General features: G+C 43.3%; 1 non-coding gene across 1 annotated transcript; it reads left to right on the forward strand.

Annotated features, from left to right (window-relative positions):
- The first annotated feature begins 6,432 nt into the window (after window positions 1-6,432).
- Window positions 6,433-6,581, forward strand: LOC119528397. Its single transcript, XR_005215696.1, has one exon. It is a non-coding gene; the product is annotated as a small nucleolar RNA U109 (small nucleolar RNA).
- The last annotated feature ends 8,677 nt before the right edge of the window (window positions 6,582-15,258 follow it).

The raw sequence follows: 15,258 nt of genomic DNA on the forward strand, positions 1-15,258 counted from the left end.
CTCCCAGTCTGTGGCTTTTCATTCTCTTAACTGTCCTTCAAAGAGCAAAAGTTCTTAATTTGATGAAGTCCAATTTACTGAGTTTTACTGAGAGATAATCACATAACATATAGTCATTCAAAGTGTACAATAAGTTGTTCACAGTATTGTCATAGAGTTGTGCATTCATCATCACAAACTGAACATTTTCATTACTCCAAAAAATAAAATAAAGATTAAAATAACAAAGAACATCCAAAACATCCTATCCCCCTCCTCCCCCATTATTCATTTACTTTTTAAAATACAATTTGATTGCGATATATTCATATACCCTACAGTCATCCACAGTGTACAATAAATTATTCATAGCACCATCATATATTTGTGCGTTCATCACCACAATCAATTCTTCAACCCTTTCCTTAGTCCAAAATAAAAATAAAAGCAAAAAAGAATACCTGAATCTTTCCATTCCCGCCATACCACCCTATTCTTCATCTAATTTTTGTCCCCATTTTTCCACTCGTGTCCATACACTGGATAAAGGGAGTGCGAACCACAAGGTTTTCACAATCACACAGTCACACTGTGCAAGCTACATAGTTATACAATCATTTTCAAGGCCAAGGTTACTGGGTTACGGTTTGACAGCTTCAGGTATTTCCCTCTAGCCATTCCAAAACACTAAAAACTAAAAAGTGGTATCCATATAGCGCATAAGAATACCCTTCAGAGTGACCTCTCAACCAATTTATCAATTTTTCTTTTATGGATTGCACTTTTGGTGTTGTATCTAAGAATCTTTGTCTAATCCGGGGTCACAAAGTCTTTCTCCTATGTTCTCTAGAAGTTTTATAGTTTTAGATTATAAATGGTCTTTGTACCTTTTCTAGTTTGCTAATGCTGCCAGAATGCTAAACACCAGAGATTGGCTTTTATAAAAGGGGGTTTATTTGGTTACACAGTTACAGTCTTAAGGCCATAAAGTGTCCAAGGTAACACATCAGCAATAGGGTACCTTCACTGGAGGATGGCCAGTGATGTCCGGAAAACCTCTGTTAGCTGGGAAGGCACGTGGCTGGCAACTGCTCCCTAGTTCTGGTTTCAAAATGGCTCTCTCCCAGGACGTTCCTCTCTAGGCTGCAGTTCCTGAAAAACATCACTCTTAGTTGCACTTGGGGTGTTTGTCCTCTCTTAGCTTCTCCAGAGCAAGAGTCTGCTTTCAACAGCCATCTTCAAACTGTCTCTCATCTGCAGCTCCTGTGCTTTCTTCAAAGTGTCCCTCTTGGCTGTAGCTCCTCTTCAAAATGTCACTTACAGCTGCACTGAGTTCATTCTGTTTGTCAGCTCATTTATATGGCTCCACTGATCAAGACCCACCCTGAATGGGTGGGGCCACACCTCCATGGAAATATCTCATCAGAGTTATCACCTACAGTTGGGTGGGGCACATTTCCATGCAAACTACCTAATCCAAATGTTCCAACTTAATCCCCACTAATATGTCTGCCCCACAAGATTGCGTCAAAGAATATGTTTTTTTCTGGGGGACATAATACATTCAAACCAGCACATTCTACCCCCTGGACCCCATAAAAACATATTCTTTCCAAATACAAAATACATTCATCCCATCACAATATCACAAAACTATTTGTTTTTTCAATAAATCATTGAATCATTTCAGTTACAATAGTTAAGTACAAGATCCCATCAAAATCAGTTATAGGCATGGTCAGTCCTAAGGCATAATTTTCCTTTAGCTGTGGATCTGTGAACTTAGAACAACCTATGTGCTTCCAATATACAAAGGAGGGACATTCACAGGGCAAACATTCCCATTGCCATAAGGAAAAACTGAAAGGAAAACAGGGTTCACAGGACCAAAACAGTTCCTAAAACCTGCAAGACAAACTCCAGTAGATTTCAAAGTCTGTGAGTCATTAACACAATGAGGTTGTATCCTTGGGGCTTGAGAGAGCAGGAGTCTAACCCTTCCTAAGGGCCTTTTTGGCAGCCCTTTCCTCTCCAAACGCTGGGGTGAGTTCTCCAACATATCCACACATTGGGGAGACCACCTTCTCGGCTCCACCCTCCTCAAACCTTGGGGCAGCACCCGGATTCCCTTCCATCTCCGGGGCACATGATCAACCCCTTCAGAACAATGGGGTGATATCCAGGCTCTCCCCAATTCCCTGGGAATGTGCTCCACCCTCTTTGGGGCCTCGGGTGGCAAAACTCTTCTGGAGCATCGAGGTGGAAGGTCCACCCTTGACCTCCGGGACAAACTCACCCTTTCCATGTGTGTGGGCCACTCCACTCTTCCATCCCAAGGCCTCTTGACTCCAGACCTCAACCTCCATGGCTCTGTCTTTGAAGAAATTTTTCCTTCAATTTGTTTCTTGTCTGTCTACTCCAGTCCAGACCGGCAGCAGCTCTGTCTATCTATAAAGATCCTGCAAAAATTCTGTTGGCTTCCCATGAAGCACGCAGGAATCAAAGCCATCAGACAATAGGACTTTCCACAAATACTTTCTGGATAACTCCATCTCCAATTTTGGCTTGTACAGAAATGGTGGCTGGTTTCCATGTTTGGTTACATCGTCATGTTGGTCTGTAACTTCTGGGATTCTACCCCCCGGAAGCCCACAATTTTCCAAGCCATCAGCTTCTGGTTTCTTTGAACCCAAGAGTTCAGCTCTAAGTTCATCTCTCTCCACTAACATTTTACTACATAAGCTGCAAGGAGAAGCCAGGGTACATCCTCCACACGTAGTCTGGAGATTTCCTCAGCTAAGTATTCCAGGTTGTTGCTTTCAAATTCTTCCTTCCATCTGACACCAGGACTCAATTTTGCCAGATTCTCTGCCACTTGAAAACAAGGATCGCCTTTCTTCCAGTTCACAACACCACATTCATCCTTTCTGCACAAGGCCTCATCAGAAGTATCTTTAGAGTTCATATTTCCACAAGCAGTCTCTTCAAAGCAGTTTAAGCCTTTTCTATCAAGCTCCTCACAATTATTCCAGAATCTTCCCCTTATCCATTTAAAAAGCTGTTCCAACATATTTGGTATTTGCAAACTCAGCAGCACCAGTACCCTACTTCTCTGGTACCAAAATCTATTCTAGTTTGCTAATGCTGCAGAATGCAAAACACCAGAAATGGATTGGCTCTTATAAAGGGGATTTATTTGGTTACAGTCTTAAGGACATAGTGTCCAAGGTAGTACATCAACAATCGGGTACCTTCACTGGAGGATGACCAGTGGTGTCTGGAAAACCTCTGTCAGCTGGGAAGGCACGTGGCTGGCATCTGTTCCAAGTTCTGGTTTCAAAATGGCTTTCTCCCAGGATGTTCCTCTCTAGGCCACAGCTCCTCTTCAAAATGTCACTCTCAGTTACTCTTGGAGTGTTTGTTCTCTCTTAGCTTCCCTGGAGCAAGAGTCTGCTTTCAATGCCTGTTTTCAAATTGTCTCTCATCTGTAGCTCCTGTGCTTTCTTCAAAGTGTCCCTCTTGGCTATAGAAAGCATCTGGGCCTCTGTGGCTCTTTTTAAAGTACTCCAGTAAATCAATCAATACCCACCCTGAATAGGTGGGGCCACACCTCCCTGGAAACTATCCAATCAGAGTTATCACCCATATTTGGGTGGGGCACCTTTCCATGGAAACAACCTAATCCAAACTTTCCAACTTAATCCCAACTAATATGTCTGCCTCCACAAGATTGCATCAAAGAACATGGCTTTTTCTGGGGGACATAATATATACAAACCAGTATAGTACCCGTTTTAGTTTCCTAGGCTGCTTAAAGCAATAACATGAAATGGTATGGTGTAGGCAGTGGGAATTTATTAGCGTACAATTTTGAGGCCATGAAAATGTCCAAATCAAGGCATCATCAAGGCAATGCTTTCTTCCAGAAGACTGGCTGTTGGTGATCCTTGGCTCCTCTGCCATATGGCATGGCACATGGCAGCATCTGCCTGTCTCTCCTTTCTCTTCTGGGTTTTGTTGCTTTCAGCTTCATGCTTTTGTGACTTTTTTTTCTCTCTCTCTCCGTATTTATTTTGCTTATAAAGAACTTCCATAAGAGTATTAAGACTCATCCTGAATGAGCTGAACCACACCTTAACTGAAGTAGCCTCATCAAAAGATCCCATCTTCAATGGGTCCACACCCACAGGAATGGATTAACTTTAAGAACATGCTTTTCTGGGGGTACATACAGCTTCAAACCACCACAATACCACTGTTATATGGATCTGTTTCTGGATTCTGTTCCATTTATCTAGTTGTCTTTCTTTATATTAATACCACACTTTCTTGATTACTTTCACTTGATAATAAGTACTGAAGTCAGGGAGTGTAGCTACCCCAACTTTGTTCATTTTAAAATTGTTTGGGCTATTCTGGGTCTTTTGTATTTCCATATGAATTTTAGAATCAGCTTTTCAATTTTTACAAAACTTGTTGCTGGGATTTTAATTGAGATTGTGTTGAATCTAAGTATTAATTTAACAAAATTCTGTATTCATTTTTTAAAAGCAATTTTGTTGAGATATATTCACACACCATACAATCCATACAAAGTATAAAGTCAGTGGCTCACAGTATCATCACATAGTTGTGCATTCATGACCACAATTGATTTTAGAAAATTTTCATTACTCCAAAAAATAATAAAAAGATAAAGAAAAAAGAAAAGCCAAAACATTCCTAACCCCTTTTCCACCTCTATAATTGACCCATCATATTGGTCTGTCTGGTACATTTGTTACTGCTGATGAAAGAATATTAAGATATTACCATTAATTCTAGTCCATAGTTTGCCACAGGTACTCCCCCCCACCCCAATACTACTCTATTATTAACACCTTGTATTACTGTCACACATTTGTTCTAGTTCATGAAAGAACTTTTTTATATTTGTACTGTTGATCACAGTCATTGTCCACTACGAAATTCACTGTATTATACATTCCCTTGTTTTAACCTCTAGCTTTCCTTCTGGTGACCTACATGACTCTAAACTTCACCTTTCAATCATATTTACACACACTATGAATTATATTCACAATAACATGCTACTATCATCCATAATCATTTTTGATTGAAAATTCTAAGCCAACTAGGGATAGAAAGCAATGTCCTCCTTGTCCTGCTATGGAATATCTACAAAAAATATACAACTAACATCATACTTATTGGTGAAAGACTAGATGTTTTTCCTCTAAGTTTGGGAACAAGGCAAGAATGCTCTTACTAGTTTTGTCACCATCACATTGGAGCTGCAATAAGACAGCGCAATAAGAGAAGAACAAGAAATAAAAAGCATTCAGATTGGAAAGGAAGTAAAGCTATGTTTATTCAGAGATGACATGATCATCTATGTAGAAAATTTGATGGAATTTCCAAAAAAGCTACTAGAAGCATAAGCAAGGTTTCAGGATAGAAGACCAATATAAAAAAATCAATTGTATTTCTACTTCTTAGCAATGAACAATCAAAAATTAAGGTCAATTACAATAGCATCCAAAATATGAAAAATTTAGGGATAAATCTGATAAAAGATACGCAAGACCCATACACTGAAAGCTATAAAGCATTGCTGAAAGAAATTAAAGAAGACCTAAATATATTATACCATGTTCATAGATTAACATGATACAATGATTACACTCAATGTTGTTAAGATAGTGAGGAGGTTTGGAGCTGCATGTATGTGGGTGTAAACCCATTGTAAGTAGGACCTTTTGATGAGGCTACTTCAGTTAAGGTGTGACCCAGCTCAATCAGAATGGGTCTTAATCCTCTTAAGTTCTTTATAAGTGGACTAAATAAAGAGCTGAAGAGGGAGAGGGAGAGAAAGCCATGGAAGCAGGAAACTGAAATCAACAAAATCCAGAAGAGAAGGGAGAGACCAGCAGATGCTGCCATGTGCCGTGCCATGTGGCAGAGGAACCAAGGATTGTCAGCAGCCGGTCTTCTGGAAGAAAGCATCACCTTGATGATGCCTTGATTTGAACATTTTCACAGCCTTAAAATTGTAAGCTAATAAATCCCCATTGTTTAAGCCAACCCATTTCATGGTATCTGATGGAGCTGCCTAGGAAACTAAAACAGATAATACGCATTTTTTATTGGGATATAATTACATACAGTTCAACGAGTTTTGACAAATGTGCACACCTGAGTAATGCAAATTCTCAAGACGGAGAACATTTCCACCACTCTAGAAAGTTTCCTTTTAACCCTTCCCAGTTAATTTCTGTCCTCCGAGAGATAGCTACTGTTTTGATTTCTTTTAACATAAATTTGATTTGCCTGCTCTAAAATTTCATATAAATGATTGACATACAATTTTAGGCCAAATTTGTAACAATCATTTATTTTTTAGACTTAATTGGTTTACTGCTTGCTTTCTATCCTTTTATGATACTTCAATTTCCCCATTTTTGAATTTTGTCTTTTGATTCCTCTCTGAAAAGTTGGTCTGAAGTCGTCAAATATTTTTTTCACAAAGGGTATGTGAAGGAATTCTCAGGGTTGCAAACCTTATGGAAGAAGTTGAGTGGTAGTATATTTCTCCTACATTAAAGGAAAAAAAAGGTATGTGGGTGCTACATTTCTTAACCCATGTGTAAGAGAGAGTGACATTCTGTTGTCTCTACATGTGGACAGTGACTTGGCTGGCATAGAATTTATGACCTGGCTCCACTGTCTGCTAGTGTCTGATGTTGCAGAGACTGAGGTCACCTTGACTTTTGTTCCTTTGGAGGTAACCTCCTTTTTCTGCTTGGATGTGTTTGGATTTTTTTTTTTTTTACTTCATTTTTGAAATTCAAATTTGGCATTCTCCAAGGCAGAACATGGACAAATCTTAAGAGAAAAATGTTGGTGGCTCATTGTTTCTTATGAAGCATTATTGAGCAATGAGATGGAAATTTCAATGGTATTGTACATCCAGTGTCTGCTTCAAGACAGACACCTTGGGAATTTGGGCTCAAACACTTCAGGGAGGTCACCTCTATCAAAGGTCTTTAGCAGCCCCTCTTTGCTTTGAGCACTTGGTCTTAGTGATGGCAAATTTGCCTCCTGTGAGAGTGGATTTGGATTTTTGAAACTGCCAAAGGATTTTTTTTTTAATCTTCATTTTATTGAGATATATTCACATACCACGCAGTCATACAAAACAAATCGTACTTTCGATTGTTTACAGTACCATTACATAGTGGTACATTCATCACCCAAATCAATCCCTGACACCTTCATTAGCACACACACACAAATAACAAGAATAATAATTAGAGTGAAAAAGAGCAATTGAAGTAAAAAAGAACACTGGGTACCTTTGTCTGTTTGTTTCCTTCCCCTATTTTTCTACTCATCCATCCATAAACTAGACAAAGTGGAGTGTGGTCCTTATGGCTTTCCCAATCCCATTGTCACCCCTCATAAACTACATTTTTATACAACTGTCTTCGAGATTCATGGGTTCTGGGTTGTAGTTTGATAGTTTCAGGTATCCACCACCAGCTACCCCAATTCTTTGGAACCTAAAAAGGGTTGTCTAAAGTGTGCATAAGAGTGCCCACCAGAGTGACCTCTCGGCTCCTTTTGGAATCTCTCTGCCACTGAAGCTTATTTCATTTCCTTTCACATCCCCCTTTTGGTCAAGAAGATGTTCTCCGTCCCACGATGCCAGGTCTACGTTCCTCCCCGGGAGTCATATTCCACGTTGCCAGGGAGATTCACTCCCCTGGGTGTCTGATCCCACGTAGGGGGGAGGGCAGTGATTTCACCTTTCAAGTTGGCTTAGCTAGAGAGACAGGGCCACATCTGAGCAACAAAGACTGCCAAAGGATTTTTAGTGCTAAATTCTGGTGAAGGAGGCAAGGTAAGGGATTCCGCTTTTGGCCAGAAAAAATTGTGCCTAAAATGTAACAACTCCAAAACTACCCCAAAGAGAATTCTTAGAGAGGAATTTTAAAAAGCTGTCTTTTCTTCCATGTTGCTTCCTGGTTGCTGGGCCTTGGGCCCCAAGGCTTGGGCAGAGTGAGGGGTACCCCCTCTCTACTCCCAGATAGCTCTACAGTATGTACTTTCTCACTCTTCCACCACCTTGTGAGCAATGAAAGAAAGGGATAAATTTTTTTCTTTTCAATCTTTGGTGTCTGGTACATAGTATGTCTCAATAAATGTTTGTGGAAGTGAAAAAAATTTATAAGCATTCGAAAACTACATGATTTTCCAAGCTTACTGTCTTGAAGTAGTCACATTCATTCATTTGAATGTATAAAGTCATGGTGAGAGTGTTTGAAGAAACAACAAGCTGATTCTTCTTATGCTCTTATTAATCCACAGCCATGTGCTGGTAAGTATTTAACAATAGGCTCTCTCTGGAAAAAAAAAGAAGTCCCAATTTGTTGCATAGGCCAATTTCTGTGGTGTAAATACTCCCACTGTGGCTCATTTCAAGCTACCAATGAGGTATTAACTGGCTAGCAAAATTCCTGAACTTTTAAAAATTGCTTCTCACAAGCTTGTAGAAGTTGGTTACAGCACTGTAAGACTTCTACAGCTCTTTTGTTTTTCCATCATCAACAAAATGGCCACGGTTATTTTGGGTGGGCTTTTGGCTGTTTGTATAGCATGTCTATGCAATGTATATTTTAGCCCTCATAACAATCCTATTATTACTTTCCCCCTCTTTTTTACGACAAGTAAAATGAGGCCCAGAGATTAAGGAACTTGTCCAGGGTGGCAAGGCTTTCCTGTCAGTTTCTATGGAGCTCGCTGTTGTAAGCCCAGCACCACAAGGGACTAGAGAGATGTCTGCTTTGCCCAGTCTTCTGTTCATGGTTGTCAAGGTGGGGTTGCCTGGAAGGCAAGGGGCCCAGGACATCCCCACTGCCAGACAAGCTGTGGCAAATGCTGGTCTTTGTCATGCTTGCTTGTGACATGATAAACAGGTGACAGGAAGTGTAGCAATTTTCATGAAATAGGGAGCAGCCACTATTATTTGCATGGCCTGATTCACAATCTGCACAGGGCCTCATGCCCTGAGAGCCAGGTGATGCCATGAGTCTCCTAGGTTCCTGGTGCTGCCATAACAAAGTAGCACAAACTTGTTTCAAACAACAGAAATTTAATGTCTCACAGTTCTGGAGGCCAGAAATCTGAAATCAAGGTGTGGTGGTTTGGAGCTGTTACGTACCCTAGAAAAGGCCATGTTCTTTTTTTTTTTTAATTCAAATTTTATTAAGCTATATTCACATACCATACAATCATTCACAGTGTACAATCAATTGTTCACAGTACCATTATACAGTTGTGCAGTCATCACCACAATCAATTTTTGAACATTTTCATTACCAAACACAAAAAAGAATAAGAATTATGTTAAAGTAAAAAAAAAAACAACCAAAACATCCCATACCCCCATCCCTCCCTATTATCTATCCACTTTTTGTCCTCATTTTTCTATTCGTCTGTCCATACACTGTATAAAAGGAATGGGAGGCACAAAGTCTTCACAATCACACAGTCACACAGTGTAAGCTATGTAGTTACACAATCGTCTTCAAGAATAAAGGCTACTGGGTTGCAGTTCAACAGCTTCAGCTGTTTCCATTTAGCTGCTCCAAAACCCTTAAAGCTAAAAAGGGATATCTATATAATGCTTAAGAACAACCTCCAGAATGACTTCTTGACTCTATTTGAGATCTCTCAGCCACTGAAACTTTTTGTTTCATTTCTCTTCCCCCTTTTGGTCCAAGAAGGCTCTGAATCCCATGATGCCAGGGCCAAGCTCATCCCTGTAAGTCATATCCCATGTTGCCAGGGAGATTTACACCCCTGGGAGTCATGTCCCCCATAGGGGACATGCAGAGTTGGCTTAGAGAGAGAGGCCACATCTGAGCAACAAAAGAGGTTCCCTAGGGGAAACCCTTAGGCACTATTTTAAGTAGGCTTAGCCTCTCCTTTGCAGCAACAAACTTCATAAGGTCAAGCCCCTTATGTAGGTGGGACATTTTGATTAAGTTATTTTAGTTGAGAAGTGACCCACTCCATTCAAGGTGGGTCTTAATCCTTTTACTGGAGTCCTTTATGGGAGGATAAAAGACAGAAAAAGTCTAGAGAGCTTAGAAAAAAGCCCCGGAAAAGCTGAGAGAGGAAGCCACTGAAGCTAAAAGCTTCCCAGGAGAGAAGGACTAGCAGATGCCAGCCATGTGTCTTCCCATGTAACAAAGGTGTCCCAGATGCTGGCAGCCTGTCTTCAGAGAAGGTATCATCCTCTTGATGCCTTAATTTGGACATTTTCATGGCCTTAGAACTGTAAATTTGTAAACTAATCAATCCCCATTGTAAAAGCCAATCCATTTCTGGTATATTGCATTCCGGCAGCTTTAGCAAACTAAAACACAAGGTGATGGCAGGATCACGCTCCCTCTGAAACCTATAAGGGAAAATCCTTCCTTTCTTCTTCCTCGTTTCTGGTGGTCTGCCACAATCTTTGGCCCTCCTTGGCTTGCAGCTGCAGCACTTCAGTCTCTGCCTCCATCATCACAGTGTTCTCCCCCATGTCTGCCTGTGTCTCTTCTCCTCTTCTTATAAGAACACCAGGCATAATAGTTAAGGGCCCGCCCTTCTCCAATATGACTCATTTTAACTAATTCCATCAGCAATGATCCTATTTCCACATAAGGTCATATTCACAGGTATCAGGGGTTAGAACCTCAAAATATCTTTTGGAGGGACATACGTCAACCCATGCCAGTCTCCCTTTACAGTTTAGGGTTTTTAGCCCTTTTCTTCTACCTGGTCCCAGGTAGGTCCAGGCACAAGCCATAGGTTAGGGCCTTGGGCAACCAAGCCAACAGCAGGGACAGCTCCCCAAGGATGCGAGAGTGGATCTTGCTGTCTGCTTCCTGCTCGGTTATTTTGTCTTTAAGGACATTTTGGTTAGGTTTCCAGTTTCTGGGCTCATGGAAGGTCTGGGTTAGGAACCCTCTGAGACTCTCCTCGGGGGGTCACCTAGATATGTGACATCATGGAAAGCCAGTGTTGTAATCAATCTCAGAGATCTAGTTCCAAACCCCTCATTTATAGATGAGGAAACTGAGGCCTGGAGATGGGAAGCGGTTTGTTTGAGGTTAGATAGCACCTGTGGCAATGCCAGGACTTGGCCCCAGGGCTCCTCTCTCCCCACCTGGTGCTCTTCCTCCTGCCTGAAGGGTCTCTGAAAGAGCATGAACCTTGTCACCTTTATTTAAGTCCTTGAGAGCTTAGTCCAGTTCCCTGCTGTCTGGGTTTTTCCAGCTTCCGTTGAGGAGGCCGGGCCACCTGCCTGTGCCACCTGCCATGCCTTGTTTAGGTAAATCAGGCTGGACAAGGATGAGGAAGCCACAGAGGTCACATCCCAGAAGGGAGCAAGGCTGGCATGCTGGGGGACGAGGGGTGGGGAGGTGGCTGTGAACTTGGACCTGCTGCTCCTCAGAGGCTGGTGCCTGGGATTCTTGAGGTCAAGGTCCCTGCCCTTCTCCATGGCTGTTTTCCCTCTGGGCACTGACAGTGCCTGCTAAGTGGAGACATTCCCAGCAATGCCACCCTGGCGAGACAGCCCTGGTGAATTTCCAGGCCCATCAAGAGCTGAGCCAATGGCAGTGCTGGTGCCTCAGGCCTCTTGCTGCCACAGCTGGCTCATCCAGCGTGGTGGTTGGGAGGCTTCAGGACAGTGGTCTGTGATTGGGCATTGTTCTAGTGGGCCCGGGATGTTCCAGGAACCGTGCTATAAATCCTGTTGAGTATTGGCCAAGCAAGCTAGGAAGGACAGGGAGCCAAGACCTCAGATCATTTGGCAAAGTCATTATCAGCACCGGAGAGGGAAGAGGCTCATAACCTTGGTGGGGTAGGGTCGGCGTGGAACAGGGGAAGATGCTAAACTGGTGTCATGCTTTTACTGTTTACCATGCGTTTTCATGCATGTTATTTCATTTGATCCTCCCAATAGCCCTATTAATGTTTCTATTTTGAAATGGAAGAAATGAGGACACTGAAAAGTGAAGTGGCTTTGCCTAGCACCCTATGCAGTCAGGTTTGAACCCCACCTGTCACTCTCTACCTATGGAATCTCGAGCAAGTGACTTTCCCTTTCTGATTCTTGATTCCTCATCTGTAAAGTGAGGATAATGCTACTCACCTTAAAGAGCTGTTCAGGTGGCACAGTGCTTACCCCTAACAGAAGCACAAGAACGATTACTTTTCTCTTTCCCCCTTGCCCAAGATCATACCACCAGACACAGCACATTTTGGCCTCAGTTGAGCATTTATTCCATTTTTAGTGTTTTTTTTTTTTCCTTCCTTTTTCTTTCCAGTTTTCCCTTTGGTATATAAGAGATAAGGTTGGATTTTTTGGAACATGAATTTTTATTAAGAAATAAAAAGGAAACTCAGAAATATAGAAATGAATGGGTGAAAGAAGGGCAGAGTTCTGATCCCATGTGTCTGTTATTCACCCTCCCCTCTCCCAGCTCCTTTGTCCTCTCACAGCCCCACTCTGACAGGCCCACACTTGTGTAGGCCCCAGAGGCATGTCTGCCCTTATCCTTGGGGACTTCCAGAAGGCTTTTCCCATCTGCTGTAGGAGCTGGGAGTGGGTCCTAAAAAAGGGTTCAGAGAAAGGGCCCATGAATGAATTTTCTGAGCAAATCCTGAAGCCGGGAGAGTGCAGCCAACTGGAATCAGCCTCGGAGCGGGCTCATCTGCATTCTTTGGTGGCCCTGTGGGCCCGGAGTGACTTCTCAGCATGCCACAGCAGGTGGGGCTGCAGGAGGTTTTTCACTGATAACAGTGGCGACCCTGGGAGGTCCATACTTGGGATGGTGTTGGACATGCAACATGAGTCAGGTGCTAATCAGGCCTTGTTCATACCTGCTTTCCTTCTGTCAGTCATTCTTCACGGGCTCCACTTTCACGACATCTGCTGGGATTGACCTCGAAGGCCTCAAAAATGATATAGTCAATTACATGCAGCTCCTATTAAGCCAAGCACGGGTCTCAAGCCTGGTCCTACATTCATTCATTCATTCATTCATTCATTCAAACAAGTACCCACCACCCACTGCACAGAAATCAGGGTGTACAGGATGAACAAAACCCAGACCTTGCTCTTGGGGAGCTAACAGATCAATGGAGAAGACAGACAAGAAAATAGCAACACTGTGATGCCATGAACGTAAACAGTGAGGGAATGCCTTTAAGATGAGGGTGGGTGACGTGTCAAGGAGAGAACTGGCAGCATCTATGGAGTTAGATGTGTTGACCTCACCAAGCAGGCCATGGTGACATTCTTCCTCCTGCAGATGCTGCCATTGGCACCCCGCAGGCACGAGGGGAGGTGATGGGAGCTCAGGGTGCCCAGCAGCTTGGCCTCATGCATGCTCCAATCCTTCCACCTTCTTCCTCAGGGTAGTTTGAACCACCGGGCCTGCGTTTCAAACTCGGTGTCTTCGTGTCCTAGGGCTGCTGTAACAAACGATCACAAACTTGGTGGCTCAAAACAGCAGCTATTTATTCTCTCACAGTTCTGGATGCCCCAAGTCCAACATCAGGGTGTTTTTGGCAGAGCCTCAGGAACCTCTGAAGACTCTAGGGTAGAACATCTCCTTGCTTCCGCCAGCTTCTGCAGGCTCCAGGAGCTCCTTGGCTTAGGGCTCTGTAACTCCAAACTCTGCCTCCGTCTTTGCATAGCCTGTGCATATCTGTGTATCCTCCTCTTTGTGGTCTCTCTAATCTCCATGCTGTTTCATTCTTTTTTTTTTTTTAATAATTTTTTTTTATTAGAGAAGTTGTAGTTTCATTTGCATCACTCTTATAAGGACACCTGTTATTGGATTTAAGGCTCACCCAGGTAACCCAGGATGATCTCACCGTGAGACCCTCATGTTAATTACATCTGCAAAGACCCTTTTCCAAATAAAGTCGCCTTCACACATTCCAGGGGTTACGACATGGACATATCTTTTGGGAGGCCTCTATTCCACCCACTGACTACACTCTGCTTTCATCTCAGGATGGGGACTGGGGTGGGGGTTTGACCCTACCTAGCGCTGGCCAGGACCATGGCTACCTGCATATCTTGATACTGCGAATCCCTGGGACCCACTGCCGCCTTCAGAAGGTCCCTGTTTCTGCTGGACACTGATTTAGCCTCCTCCCCGCACCCCCAGGGTCATGGGTTTTATTCAGTACACAATGGACATGCTTGTTTTGATCCAGGATATAGTGACCTATGAGTTATAAGTGCCTGTGCTTATAATTAGGAAATTTAATTTTGCTAAACACCCCAGGCAGGCCCTGTTCCTATGGCTTCAGCCTCACCCCATGCATGATGCTCTGTTCTCTAGCCACCTGTCCTGAATGTCTTCCCAGTTCTTGGACCTCACCAGGTTCTCTCGCCTCTGGGCCATTGAGTGTGCTGTGTCCTCTGCCTGGAACACTCTTGCCCCTCCTGCTCACCTGGCTCACCCCTCCTCTCACTTTGGTTCTCTGTTGCTGTCACTTCCATCCCTGGTTACGAGTCCCTTCCCACCCAGCCCCTTGCAAATACACACACAAGGTGAAGTGTCCTTTTCTGGAATTCCTTAGTACCCCCTATCTAGCTTTACCAGCCCCTGCAAAAGTCTACTGATTGTACTTCCTCCTGCCCTCTGAGCTCTGTGAGGTCAGGTCCCAGCACCTAGCACGATACCCATCATGCCATAGGTGGACAATGAATATTGTCAAATGAGTGGACGAGAGAGCAAACTCATGACTGGTCAGGGGGCCATATTATGACCACGAAGTGCCTGGGCTTGGGGCAGCTGGGTCCCTTAGCTCAGCCAGAAGCACAGTGGTAGCCACACTGATGTCTCTTTTTCAGGCATCAGGAAGGCTGGTCAGGTGACGCAAACCAGAATCTCTGAGCCCGAGCCCATGTCCCCCACATCACCTCCTCAACTCCATTCTTCCCCTCTCATGCCTCCTGCCCCGTCAGAGGGCCCGTCTCTGCTTTTCTCCCATGCTAAACTCTCCACTAGTGTTCCATCCTCACATCTTTTTCACCTTGCCACACCAATTAGCCCCTCTCCCCAGGCTTCTCCAGCTTTTCCTTCCTCCCTTGTCCTGAAACAGTTTCCCTTCTCTCTGCTGCCTCTCAAGTCCCATCTCAGTTCTTGCTTCCCCTTCACCCCTTAACACTTTGTAATTTGACCTCGGATCCCATCCCTGCTG

Source organism: Choloepus didactylus, chromosome 2 (genome assembly GCF_015220235.1).
Source record: "Choloepus didactylus isolate mChoDid1 chromosome 2, mChoDid1.pri, whole genome shotgun sequence".
NCBI classification, from domain to species: Eukaryota; Metazoa; Chordata; class Mammalia; order Pilosa; family Megalonychidae; genus Choloepus; species Choloepus didactylus.